Source organism: Scyliorhinus torazame, chromosome 4, assembly GCF_047496885.1.
Source record: "Scyliorhinus torazame isolate Kashiwa2021f chromosome 4, sScyTor2.1, whole genome shotgun sequence".
In the NCBI taxonomy this organism is placed as follows: Eukaryota; Metazoa; Chordata; class Chondrichthyes; order Carcharhiniformes; family Scyliorhinidae; genus Scyliorhinus; species Scyliorhinus torazame.
Window position 1 is genome coordinate 171,376,661 of NC_092710.1, and position 11,589 is coordinate 171,388,249.

Consider the following 11,589-nt stretch of genomic DNA (forward strand, 5'->3'; position numbering starts at 1 on the left):
AAAACTGATTATGTAATTCAGTAATAAAATTATTAATAATAATTCACTAATAAATGATTAATAATGCAGTAAATAACAAATCAACAGAAACTTTCCATTTTGATGTTATTGGCTGGTGGTGGTGCATATGGAGTACTATGAACCATGTGGATTGGTGGGGCACTATGGGTAGGCATGCATTAGCCAAAGTATCTGATCAGCAACATCAGTACGTAAATGATAAGTCCAAATATGCAAAAATAGGAAAAGTCCCTGAATGATGTTAATTCCTGTGCCACCCAACCATCCGGAAAGCCAACCCCAAAGAGTGTAATCAAAGGGTTGGTCAAGTTTTTTAAAACTTTGTATTGGATGTGTATTGCCAAGTCTTTGACATCTTCTGAATTATCTGGGACGTATGTGCAACATTGTGCACCAAAGCCTGCAGAAATTATTCATTTCCCTGCAGAAACAAAAGGGGGCTATATAATGGGCAGATAACTTGGAATGATGCCATTTGTATCTCAACATTTTATATCATCCAAATGGACTGGATTGCTGCCAAACACGTCCTTATCTTTGTATTGGGAACAGTGTCCTCTGAACATAGGTTATCTTTTCACACCTCTGTCTTGGGCTCCTAGAGGTTTGAATTTTTTTTAAGTCAGAGTTTAAAACAGCTTCCACATTGTATGAAGTTTAATTTCCAAACAAATATTAAACATTTTAAAATAATTTTGTGAGGGCCACGAAGAATCCAGCACGCGTTTTGAGGATACAAAGAAATAACATTTATTTACAATAACATATATATACAACAGCAGCAGCAACTTTGCTTGCTGCTCACTCCTTCCTGGATGGTTCCAAACTGGCCAGCTTTATTTATGCAGTGAGTCTGCTAATGATTTCTCCGCCCGCCTCATTGGGGAAGCTCATACTCCCACAGGATTGTGGGATTGTCATTAGTCCCCAGCCAATGGTAAGCAGGCAGGTTATAACATCCCCCCCCCAAAGTCCAAGGATTCCACCGAAGACCCTGGCGAAGGAGGGCGTCGGACTTGTTTTGCCTCAGGCCGGACACCATTTGCACGAGGCGCTGGATGGGGCGGCGTGTAAGGAGACGGAGACCAGCGCTTCCGTGATGAACGGGGCAGCACGGTAGCATTGTGGATAGCACAATTGCTTCACAGCTCCTGGGTCCCAGGTTCGATTCCGGCTTGGGTCACTGTCTGTGCGGAGTCTGCACACCTCCCCGTGTGTGCGTGGGTTTCCTCCGGGTGCTCCGGTTTCCTCCCACAGTCCAAAGATGTGCAGGTTAGGTGGATTGGCCATGGTAAATTGCCCTTAGTGTCCAAAATTGCCCTTAGTGTTGGGTGGGGTTACTGGGTTATGGGGATGGGGTGGAGGTGTTGGCCTTGGGTGGGGTGCTCTTTCCAAGAGCCGGTGCAGACTCGATGGGCCGAATGGCCTCCTGCACTGTAAATTCTACCTCCACGGCCCGTGGGCCCGAGGCTTCCCCCTTTGAGGCATCCTGTGTCTCCATCTCGGAGTCAGAGTCTGCTGCCTCCGTCATCTTGGCGTCTCTATCTCCACGCGGTTCTGTAACGACCTGTACAGGCTTTGAGTGAGGCACCAGAGGAAGATTGTGAGGAATACTTTCCATTGTGTCTGGTCTCTGTGGCTGTAAAAATGAGCTCCGGGGGCGGGGAATCTTTGGAAGGGATAGTCTTCTGGACCGAACGTGGTCTACCTGTTTGCGCTGGAGACGACCCTGGGCTTGCACCTGGTAAGAGATAGGGCCCGTTTGGTGAAAGATTACGCCAGGGACCCACTGGGCACCAGCAGCAAAATTCCGAACGAACACTGGGTCACCGGGCGCAAACTGCCGAATCAGCCGATGCCAAGAAAAACCATGAACGAGATTCTCCACTCCCGCGCCGGTTGGTAGAATCGCCTGGGACGCCGGTCCGACGCCCTCCCGCGATTCTCCCAAGCGGCGGGAATGGCCCGGTCGAGTTCCGCAGGCCGGAGAATCGCCGGAGACACCCAAAATGGTGATTCTCCGGCACCCCCGCTATTCTCAGGCCCGGATGGGCCGAGCAGCCAGCCCAAAACGACGGGTTCCCCCCGGCGCCGTCCACACCTGGTCGCTGCCGTCGGGAACAGAGCGCTAACTCTGGGGGGGCGGCCTGCACCGGGGGGTACCTCAAATGTGGGGTGGCCCGCAATCGGTGCCCACCGATCGTCGGGCCGTCCTCTCTGAAGGAGGACCTTCTTCCTTCCGCGGCCCCGCAAGATCTGTCCGCCATCTTCTTGCGTGACGGACTTAGAGAGGACGGCAACCATGCATGCGCGGGTTGGCGCCGGCCATCCCGCGCATGCGCGGATGATGCCAGTTATGCGGCGCCGGCCGCGTCATCTATGCGGCGCCACCTTTACGCGGGCGACAACGCCTGGCGCGTGTAGATGACGCGGCCCCGATCCTAGCCCATTGTCAGGGCCTGAATCGGTCGGGATCGGGCTGTTTCGCGCTGTCGTGAACCTTGACGGCGATCACGACGGCGCGGCCACTACGACGCGGGAGTGGAGAACCCCGCCCCATGTCCCTGCCGTTCTTGTGTGCGGCGTACTTTTGCGCCAATGTTCGGGAAAACCATGCTAAGGCGGGTGCGAAGTCTCCGGCCCATTAGGAGTTCTGCGGGAGCTACCCCAGTCACCGCATGGGGGGTGGTCCGATACGAAAACAAAAATCGAGCCAGTCTCGTGTCCATTGACCCGGAAGACTGCTTCTTTAGGCCTTGTTTCAATGTCTGCACTGCGCACTTCGCCAACCCATTTGAAGCCGGGTCGTAAGGGACAGTGCGGATATGGCGTATGCCGTTCATCTTCATGAACCTCGCAAACTCCTCACTTGTGAATGGAGTGCCGTTATCCGTAACCAGCACCTCGGGGAGGCCATGCATACTGAAATACAAACACATCTTCTCAATTGTTGCGCAGGACGATGTGCCTACCATCTTATGCACCTCTAGCATTTAGACTGGGCATCGATTAAGAGAAGGAACATGGATCCTTGAAAAGGGCCGGCGAAATGCGCATGCAAGCGCGCCCAAGGACGCCCTGGCCGTTCCCAGTGATGTAGGCGCGGCCGGCGGAAGCTTCTGATGCTCCTGGCAAATGGAGCAGTTTTGGGCCACCTTCTCAATGTCGGTGTCGAGGCCTGGCCACCAGACATAACTCCGGGCCAACATTTGGTCACACCTGGATGCCCATTGAGCAAGTCTCTTAGTATCAGCTCCTGTCCTTTTTCCGGGACAATCACATACATCCCCCACAAGAGGATGCTGTCATCCACGCTGAATTCTGACAGCTTGGAGGAAAATGCCTGCAAGTCGCCTGGGAGCTGTCTATGCTGCCAACCATACAGGACTATGTGCCGAACCTTTGACAGGACTGGCTCCGTCTGGGTCCACTCACGGATCTGTGATGCCGTGACCGGCAAGATGTCCATAAAATTTAGGGTTGCAACCACCTCACCAGTCATGGGGGTCAACATAGGGCCAGTAAATAAAGGCAATCGGCTCAGTGCGTTGGCATTCGCGATCTGCGTTCCTGGTTTGTGCTCCAGAGAATACTCGTATGCAGCGAGCAACAAAGCCCAGCGCTGGATCCGTGCGGAAGCAATGGGCGGTATTGGCTTGTAAGAACAAAAGAACTAGGAGCAGGAGTAGGCCATGTGGCCCCTCGAGCCTGCTCTGCCATTCAATGAGATCATGGCTGATCTTTTGTGGACTCACCTCCACTTTCCGGCCCGAACACCATAACCCTTAATCCCTTTATTCTTCAAAAAACTATCTATCTTTATCTTAAAAACATTTAATGAAGGAGCCTCTACTGCTTCACTGGGCAAGGAATTCCATCGATTCACAACCCTTTGGGTGAAGAAGTTCCTCCTAAACTCAGTCCTAAATCTGCTTCCCCTTATTTTGAGGCTATGCCCCCTAGTTCTGTTTTCACCCGCCAGTGGAAACAACCTGCCCACATCTATCCTAACTATTCCCTTCATAATTTTATATGTTTCTATAAGATCCCCCCTCATCCTTCCAAATTCCAACGAGTACAGCCCCAGTCTACTCAACCTCTCCTCGTAATCCAACACCTTCAGCTCTGGGATTAACCTCGTGAATCTCCTCTGCACACCCTCCAGTGCCAGTACGTCCTTTCTCAAGTAAGGAGACCAAAACTAAACACAATACTCCAGGTGTGGCCTCACTAACACCTTATACAATTGCAGCATAACCTCCCTAGTCTTAAACTCCATCCCTCTCGCAATGAAGGACAAAATTCCATTTGCCTTCTTAATCACCTGTAAACCAACTTTTTGTGACTCATGCACTAGCACACCCAGGTCTCTCTCTGCACAGCAGCATGTTTTAATATTTTATCATTTAAATAATAATCCCTTTTGCTGTTATTCCTACCAAAATGGATAACCTCACATTTGTCAACATTGTATTCCATCTGCCAGACCCTAGCCCATTCACTTAGCCTATCCAAATCCCTCTGCAGACTTCCAGTATCCTCTGCACTTTTTGCTTTACCACTCATCTTAGTGTGGACACATTGCCCTTGGTCCCCAACTCCAAATCATCTATGTAAATTGTGGGCCCAACACTGATCCCTGAGGGGGACACCACTAGCTACTGATTGCCAACCAGAGAAACACCCATTAATCCCCACTTTTTGCTTTCTATTAATTAACCAATCCTCTATCCACTTTACCCTTAATGCCATGCATCTTTATCTTATCCTCTCTGAAAAGTCCCAGCAGAGGCTCATAATCAGTCACGATAGTGAAGTGGCGGCCATACACGTACTGGTGAAACGTTTCAACGCAAACACCACTGCCAGGCCCTCCTCAATCTGCCCGTACTTTTTTTCCGCTGCAGTCAATGTGCGGGAGGCGAAAGCTATCAGCCGCTCGGCCCTGTTCTCCATCTTGTGGGACAGGACGGCCCCAATACCATACGGGGATGCATCACATGTGACGAGCAAAGGCTTTCCAGGATCATAGTGGGTTAGTAACCCAGACGACGACAATTGTTGTTTTACCCGCCGGGCATAACGCAGAATCGCCGAGCAGAAGCTTATAGCCAAGTTCCGCACACATGAGTGCGGCCTCAACCGGGACCTGGGATTCATGTCGCATTACATTCATCCCCCACCATCTGGCCTGCAAAATCCTACCAACTGTCCTGGCTTGACACAATTCACACCTCTTTAACCTGGGGTTACCCCATCTCTGGATCTGTAAAGATTTAATCACCTGCTAATGCTCGCATTCCAAGCATTGCCTGGCATCTTTGAATCTGTCTATATATATGTTTCTGGAACATACCTCTTCATTCACCTGAGGAAGGAGCAGCGCTCCGAAAGCTAGTCACATCGAAACAAACCTGTTGGACTTTAACCTGGTATTGTAAGACTTCTTATTGTGCTCACCCCAGTCCAACGCCGGCATCTCCACATTAAAGATCAAAGCCAAAGGCTCAGCAATCTCCTCCCTAGCTTCCCAGAGAATCCTAGGATAAATCCCATCCGGCCCAGGGGACTTAACTATTTTCACACTTTCCATAATTGCTAACACCCCCCCTCCTTATGAACCTCAAGCCCTTCTAGTCTAGTAGCCTGTATCTCAATATTCTCTTGGACAACATTGTCCTTTTCCTGTGTGAATACTGATGAAAAATATTCATTTAGCACCTCTCCTATCTCCTCGGACTTCACGCACAACTTCCCACTACTGTCCTTGACTGGCCCTACTCTTACCCTAGTCATTCTTTTATTCCTGACATAGCCATAGAAAGCTTTAGGGTTATCCTTAATCCTACCTGCCAAAGACGTGCCATGTCCCCTCCTGGCTCTTAGCTCTCTCTTTAGGTCCTTCCTAGCTAACTTGTAACTCTTGAGCGCCTTAACTGAACCTTCACGTCTCATCTTTACATAAGCCTCCTTCCTCTTGACAAGTGTTTCAACTGCTTTAGTAAACCACGGTTTCCTCGCTCAACCACTTTCTCCCTGCCTGACAGATACATACTTATCAAGGACACGCAGTAGCCGTTCCTTGAACAAGCTTCACATTTCCATTGTGCCCATCCCCTGCAGTTTTCCTCTCTATCCGATGCATCCTAAGTCTTGCCTCATCGCATCATAATTGCCTTTCCCCCAGATATAACTCTTGCCCTGCAGTATATACCTATCCCTTCCCACCACTAAAGTAAACGTAATCGAATTGTGGTCACTATCACCAAAGTGCTCACCTACCTCCAAATCTAACACCTGTCCTGGTTCATTACCCAGCACCAAAATCAATATGGCCTCGCCTCTCGTTGGCCATATTTCTTCTGATTGGTTTGAAAGTTCCTTGGGATGGTGTGCTGGATTCTCCAGTCTCCCAGCCGCGTGTTTCTCAGTGGCGCGCCATTCGTGGCAGCGGGATTCTGTACTCCCGCCATTTGTCAATGGAATTTCCCATTGAAACCAGGGTGGGAGTGGGCTGCAGGCGGGAAAAGTGAATCACAATGGCAGGAGAATTAATGCCAATATATATGCAGAAATAAATTGTGACTATTTCTTCTGTTCACCGAACTTTTTAATATTGCTTTTCGAACTTCCTACTCTTAGTAACAAGCACACTGAGTAGTAAACTTTGATTTAATTTCCGCAATGGACGTTTCCCATGATCATGCCCAGACTGCAATGCAGTAGTGAATGCTTTTTGGATGATATATTTTCTTTTGAAGAAGCTTTATTTGCCTGCTCTTAGATACGAAAGGCTACACGGCACGTTTTGAAATAGGGACAGAAAAAATGATGAAAGAATGGAAAAAAACAAAATGATTCGAATCGGAATATAACAGATTGAACCAAGAAATAAAAAGGAAAGGCAGAGAAGAAAATAAAAGTAGCTGAATGACAAATGGATTTCAATTGAGCCAATGAAGAACCTTCCTCCAGAGGAAATTCAACTTGGTCATTAAATTTGGGGAAGAGAATTGCTTGTAACTCCAGATGATGTTTGAAAGCGTATGATGGTTTGATTCCAATATAAAAGGACAAAATCAGGGAAAGATTGAGTGAACGCATTTAAAAATTGTATGGCTGTGTTCTATCACCAGATTATTTATCCTTGTACGCTGATTGTACCTCAGAGAAATAAAGAAGGGAGGGAGAGTCATCAACAACATTTGCTTCATCAATGACGATGACAGGACCTCTACCACCCATCAAAAATGAAGACACAGGCATAGAAACCTTGTGAGAATACATGTAACTTGCAATGAAGGGAATGAAAAATGGGAAAGCAATGGAACTAGATGAACGAACAAAACAGATTGTTGAAACAACCCGAGAGTTACAAACCAAAGAATCAATTCATCAAGGATATTTACTAGAGTCAAATAGTGATGACCAGATTTGAGAACAAACTTTGCAATTAAATAGTGATCAACAGAGGGGTTAACCAAGGTTGCATTCTATCACCAGACTATTTATCCTTTTACAGAGAAAATGAAGGGGTGGAATGTATAAAGAAAGGAGGGAGAGTCATGAACAATATCTTCTTTGCCAACATAGCAACAAATTATGAAGATTTGCAATAAATAATCCATAGGCATAAAGGAAAGTGATAGAAAGGGGCTTACACATAACTGCAAGAAACATATACAATGTCAATAGTAAAGTGAAAGGACAATCCAGTATAGAGCATCACAGTAAATCAAAGCAAGTTAGAGCAAGTCAATTATTTGAATTATCTAGGAAGCACAGAAACATCCATTGTCAAAAATGTTACTGAAATCTGATAAAGAATTGGAGGATCCAACTGTTTTTAGAACATTAAGCAACATTCTAAGAAACATCAGATTGAGGCCTGAAATGAGAATCTATGTACCAAAGGTTATGTCTGATCAGTAAAGAATTATGAATGTGAAGCATAAAGCTTTGGAAAAGCGGGAGAAGAAAATCAACGGTGCTTAAAGGGATCCGAAGAGAGAAATGAACTAAAAAAGAAATACTAAATGAGGATGGAAGAACACTCCAATGATGGCAAACAACAAGCGATTAGGGGCATGCAGGGGCGAGGTAGCTCCTGCTTTCTCCGATTGCGCACCACCTGCAAGGGAGAGGGAAATATGTCAGTGAGTGTAGTACAATTTGTTTGCATGATGTGAAAAGCTGGCAGTTAATGCTTCTTATCAGATCTGGGCGTGGAACTTGCAACGGTGCTGAATGTGGTTCTGTGTCAAAGAGCCGTGGAGTTTTACAGCACAAGAGAGGCCCTTCGGCTCATTGTGTCTATGCCAGCTATCAAGCACTTACCTATTCTTTTTAAAAATAAATTTAGAGTAGCCAATTATTTTTCTTTTCCAATTAAGGGGCAATTTAGCGTGGCCAATCCACCGAATCAGCGCATCTTTGGGTTGTGGGGGTGAAACCCTCGCAGACATGGGGAGAATGTGCAAGCTCCACACAGACTGACCCAGGACCGGGATTTGAACCCGGGTCCTCAGTGCCACAGTCCCAGTGCTAACCACTGTGCCACATGCCGCCCCCTAAGCAGTTATCTATTCTCATCCTATTTTCCAGCACTCCATAGTCTTGTATGCCATGATGCTTCATATGCTCATCTAAGTCCTTCTTAAATATTGTGAGAGTTCCACTCTCTACCACCCTTTGAGGCAGTGAGATCCAGATTCCTTCCACCTACTGGGTGTAAAGGTTTTCCTCACATCCTCTCTAAATCTATGCCCCATGGTATTGATTCGTCTACTAAGGGGAATGAATGGTTCCTTCTTATTAACTCTTTCTATGTCCCTCATAATTTTGTACACCGGAATCAGGTCCCCCCTCAGCCTCCCGTGCTCTAAGGAAAACAACTTCAGCCCAGGCAACATCCTGATGAATATTCCCTGCACCCTCTCTCGTGCAATCACATCCTTCCTATGAAGGAACGGCACACAGTACTCTAGCTGTGGCCTAATGAGCATTTTATACAACTCCATCATATCCTCCCTGCTCTTATATGCCTTGGCTAATAAATGCCACACTGTGTGGAGTTTGCACATTCTCCCCATGTCTGCGAGGGTTTCACCCCCACAACCCAAATTCAGATATAAATGTGAGGTAACAGTCCTGATTGATAGACATTGTTGGAAGGTGAGTGATGAGGATATCATACATTTCATAGTGTCTGAGGCTGGCGGTCCAATTGCTAAGATATGGCTTTGAAGTTTCATTCACTGACCTTGGACAGTTATAGGAGATTATTGAACTCATTCATCAAGGAGTTAACGCTTGGTTAACTATAATTGTTTGTGGAGTCTTTTGGCTTTAGCATGGTACTCGCTTTATGTACTATAAGGGGAAAAAACACTTATACTTGAAAAGTCTTCCCCTGTACTCTGAAATACTTTGGAAGTTGTCATCATTCAGAGAGTTACTTAGTTGGTATCTGAGGAAAGAGCCTTCCAATATGAATTCCTCTCTACATTATATACACAGAAGGAAGAAATGTAGCAGGAAGCTCCAAGGGAAGCTAAATAATTAGCACAAACTTATGCTGCTTTGAATAATGTTGCTGGTTTTCCCCCGATACACCCTTTAAGTTAGCTGCAGGCTTTAAAACTGCAGGTTTCTTCCTCCCAACAATAGGAAGCTTTTCAGAAGTGATATTATTGCTCCAAACTCACTTTACATTGCAAATGAGGGCTGCTGAAGGAAATTGCAGCAGGTTTATAGTGCATTCACGTTGCCACGTGGTATTCCAGCTCTGCCGGTAATGTGTGTAGCACAATCAATCACTCACGAGACGAGATGAAAAGGAGTCAATCGATGGCTTTATTATGCAGACTTGTTCCCCAGCAGCACAGTTACAGAATGCGGCTGCTGGGAGAACCCAGGCTCTTATACTCCGCCTTACTGGGTGGAGCCAGTAGGCGGCTGATCCAATTGGGACCCGGCGTCTATCCACCAATAGCCTCTCGGCATCACAGATGCCCCTAATGCATACCACCACATTCACCCCTTGTTAAAAAAGAACCCGGCGGGGGCAGTGAGCCGTATGGTGGTAGGGGTTTACAGAGTCGGTACCTGGGATGCCACTGACACAGCGGCTATGCTCCGATATCAAACTACTAGCACTATTTACAATGCCGCTTTTACTGGGCAACTGAATTATTTCCAGAGGCATTTCTTGCTTTGTTATAAAGAGTCGATGAGTCGAATGGGTGCCCTGATCATCCTCCCCAATCGTTTCAGCCCCGGTGGTGATGCAGGCGCTGGCTCGGGCACCGTCGTCTCTGGGAGCATAACAATGTCTCTTCCTGCTTCACTATCCCTAGGCAGGGCCGGGGGAAGGACCGATCCCTCCCACCGGCTGTGGGGTGCGCCGGTGGGAGGGAGGGGATGATTGGTGTTGGGGGGGATGTGTGGAGTTCTGGCGGGCGCCAGGTCGCTCAGAGAGACTGTGTCCTGTCGGCCGTCGGGGTACGCCACGTAGGCGTACTGAGGGTTCGCGTGGAGGAGATGAACCCTCTCGACCAACGGGTCCGATTTGTGCACTCGCACATGTTTTCGGAGCAGGATGGGTCCCGGGGCTGCCAGCCAGGTCGGGAGTGACGTTCCGGAGGAGGACTTCCTAGGGAAGACAAGGAGGCGTTCGTGAGGTGTTTGATTTGTTGTGGTACAAAGCAGTGACCGGATGGAGTGGCGGGCGTCCGGGAGGACTTCCTGCCAGCGGGAGACTGGGAGGTTTCTGGACCGTAGGGCCAGCAGGACGGTCTTCCAGACCATTCCGTTCTCCCTCTCTACCTGTCCGTTACCCCGGGGGGTTGTAACTGGTCGTCCTGCTCGAGGCAATGCCTTTGCTAAGCAGAATTTGACGTAGTTCGTCGCTCATGAAGGAGGACCCCCTATCACTATGTATGTAGGCGGGGAAACCGAACAGTGTAAAGATGGTGCAGAGGGCTTTAATAACCGTGGCCGCGGTCATGTCGGGGCAGGGGATGGCGAATGGAAAACGGGAGTACTCGTCAACCACGTTCAGGAAGTATATGTTGCAGTCGGTGGAGGGGAAGGGGCCTTTGAAGTACAGACTGAGGCGCTCAAAGGGACGGGATGTCTTTATCAGGTGCGCTTTATCTGGCCTGTAGAAGTGCGGCCTGCACTCTGCGCAGATTTGGCAGTTCCTGGTGGCTGTTCTGACCTCCTCGATGGAGTAGGGCAGGTTGCGGGTCTTCACGAAATGATAGAACCGAGTGACCCCTGGGTGGCAGAGGTCCTCGTGGAGGGTTCGGAGATGGTCCACTTGTGCGTTGGCACATGTGCCGCGGGATAGGGCATCGGAAGGCTCGTTCAGCTTTCCGGGACGATACAAGACCTCATAGTTATAGGTGGAGAGTTTGATCCTCCACCGCAAGATCTTGTCGTTCTTGATCTTGCCCCGCTGTGCATTTATTACGCAGACTTGTTCCCCAGCAGCACAGTTACAGAATGCGGCTGCTGGGAGAACCCGGCTCTTATACTCCGCCTTACTGGGTGGAGCCAGTAGGC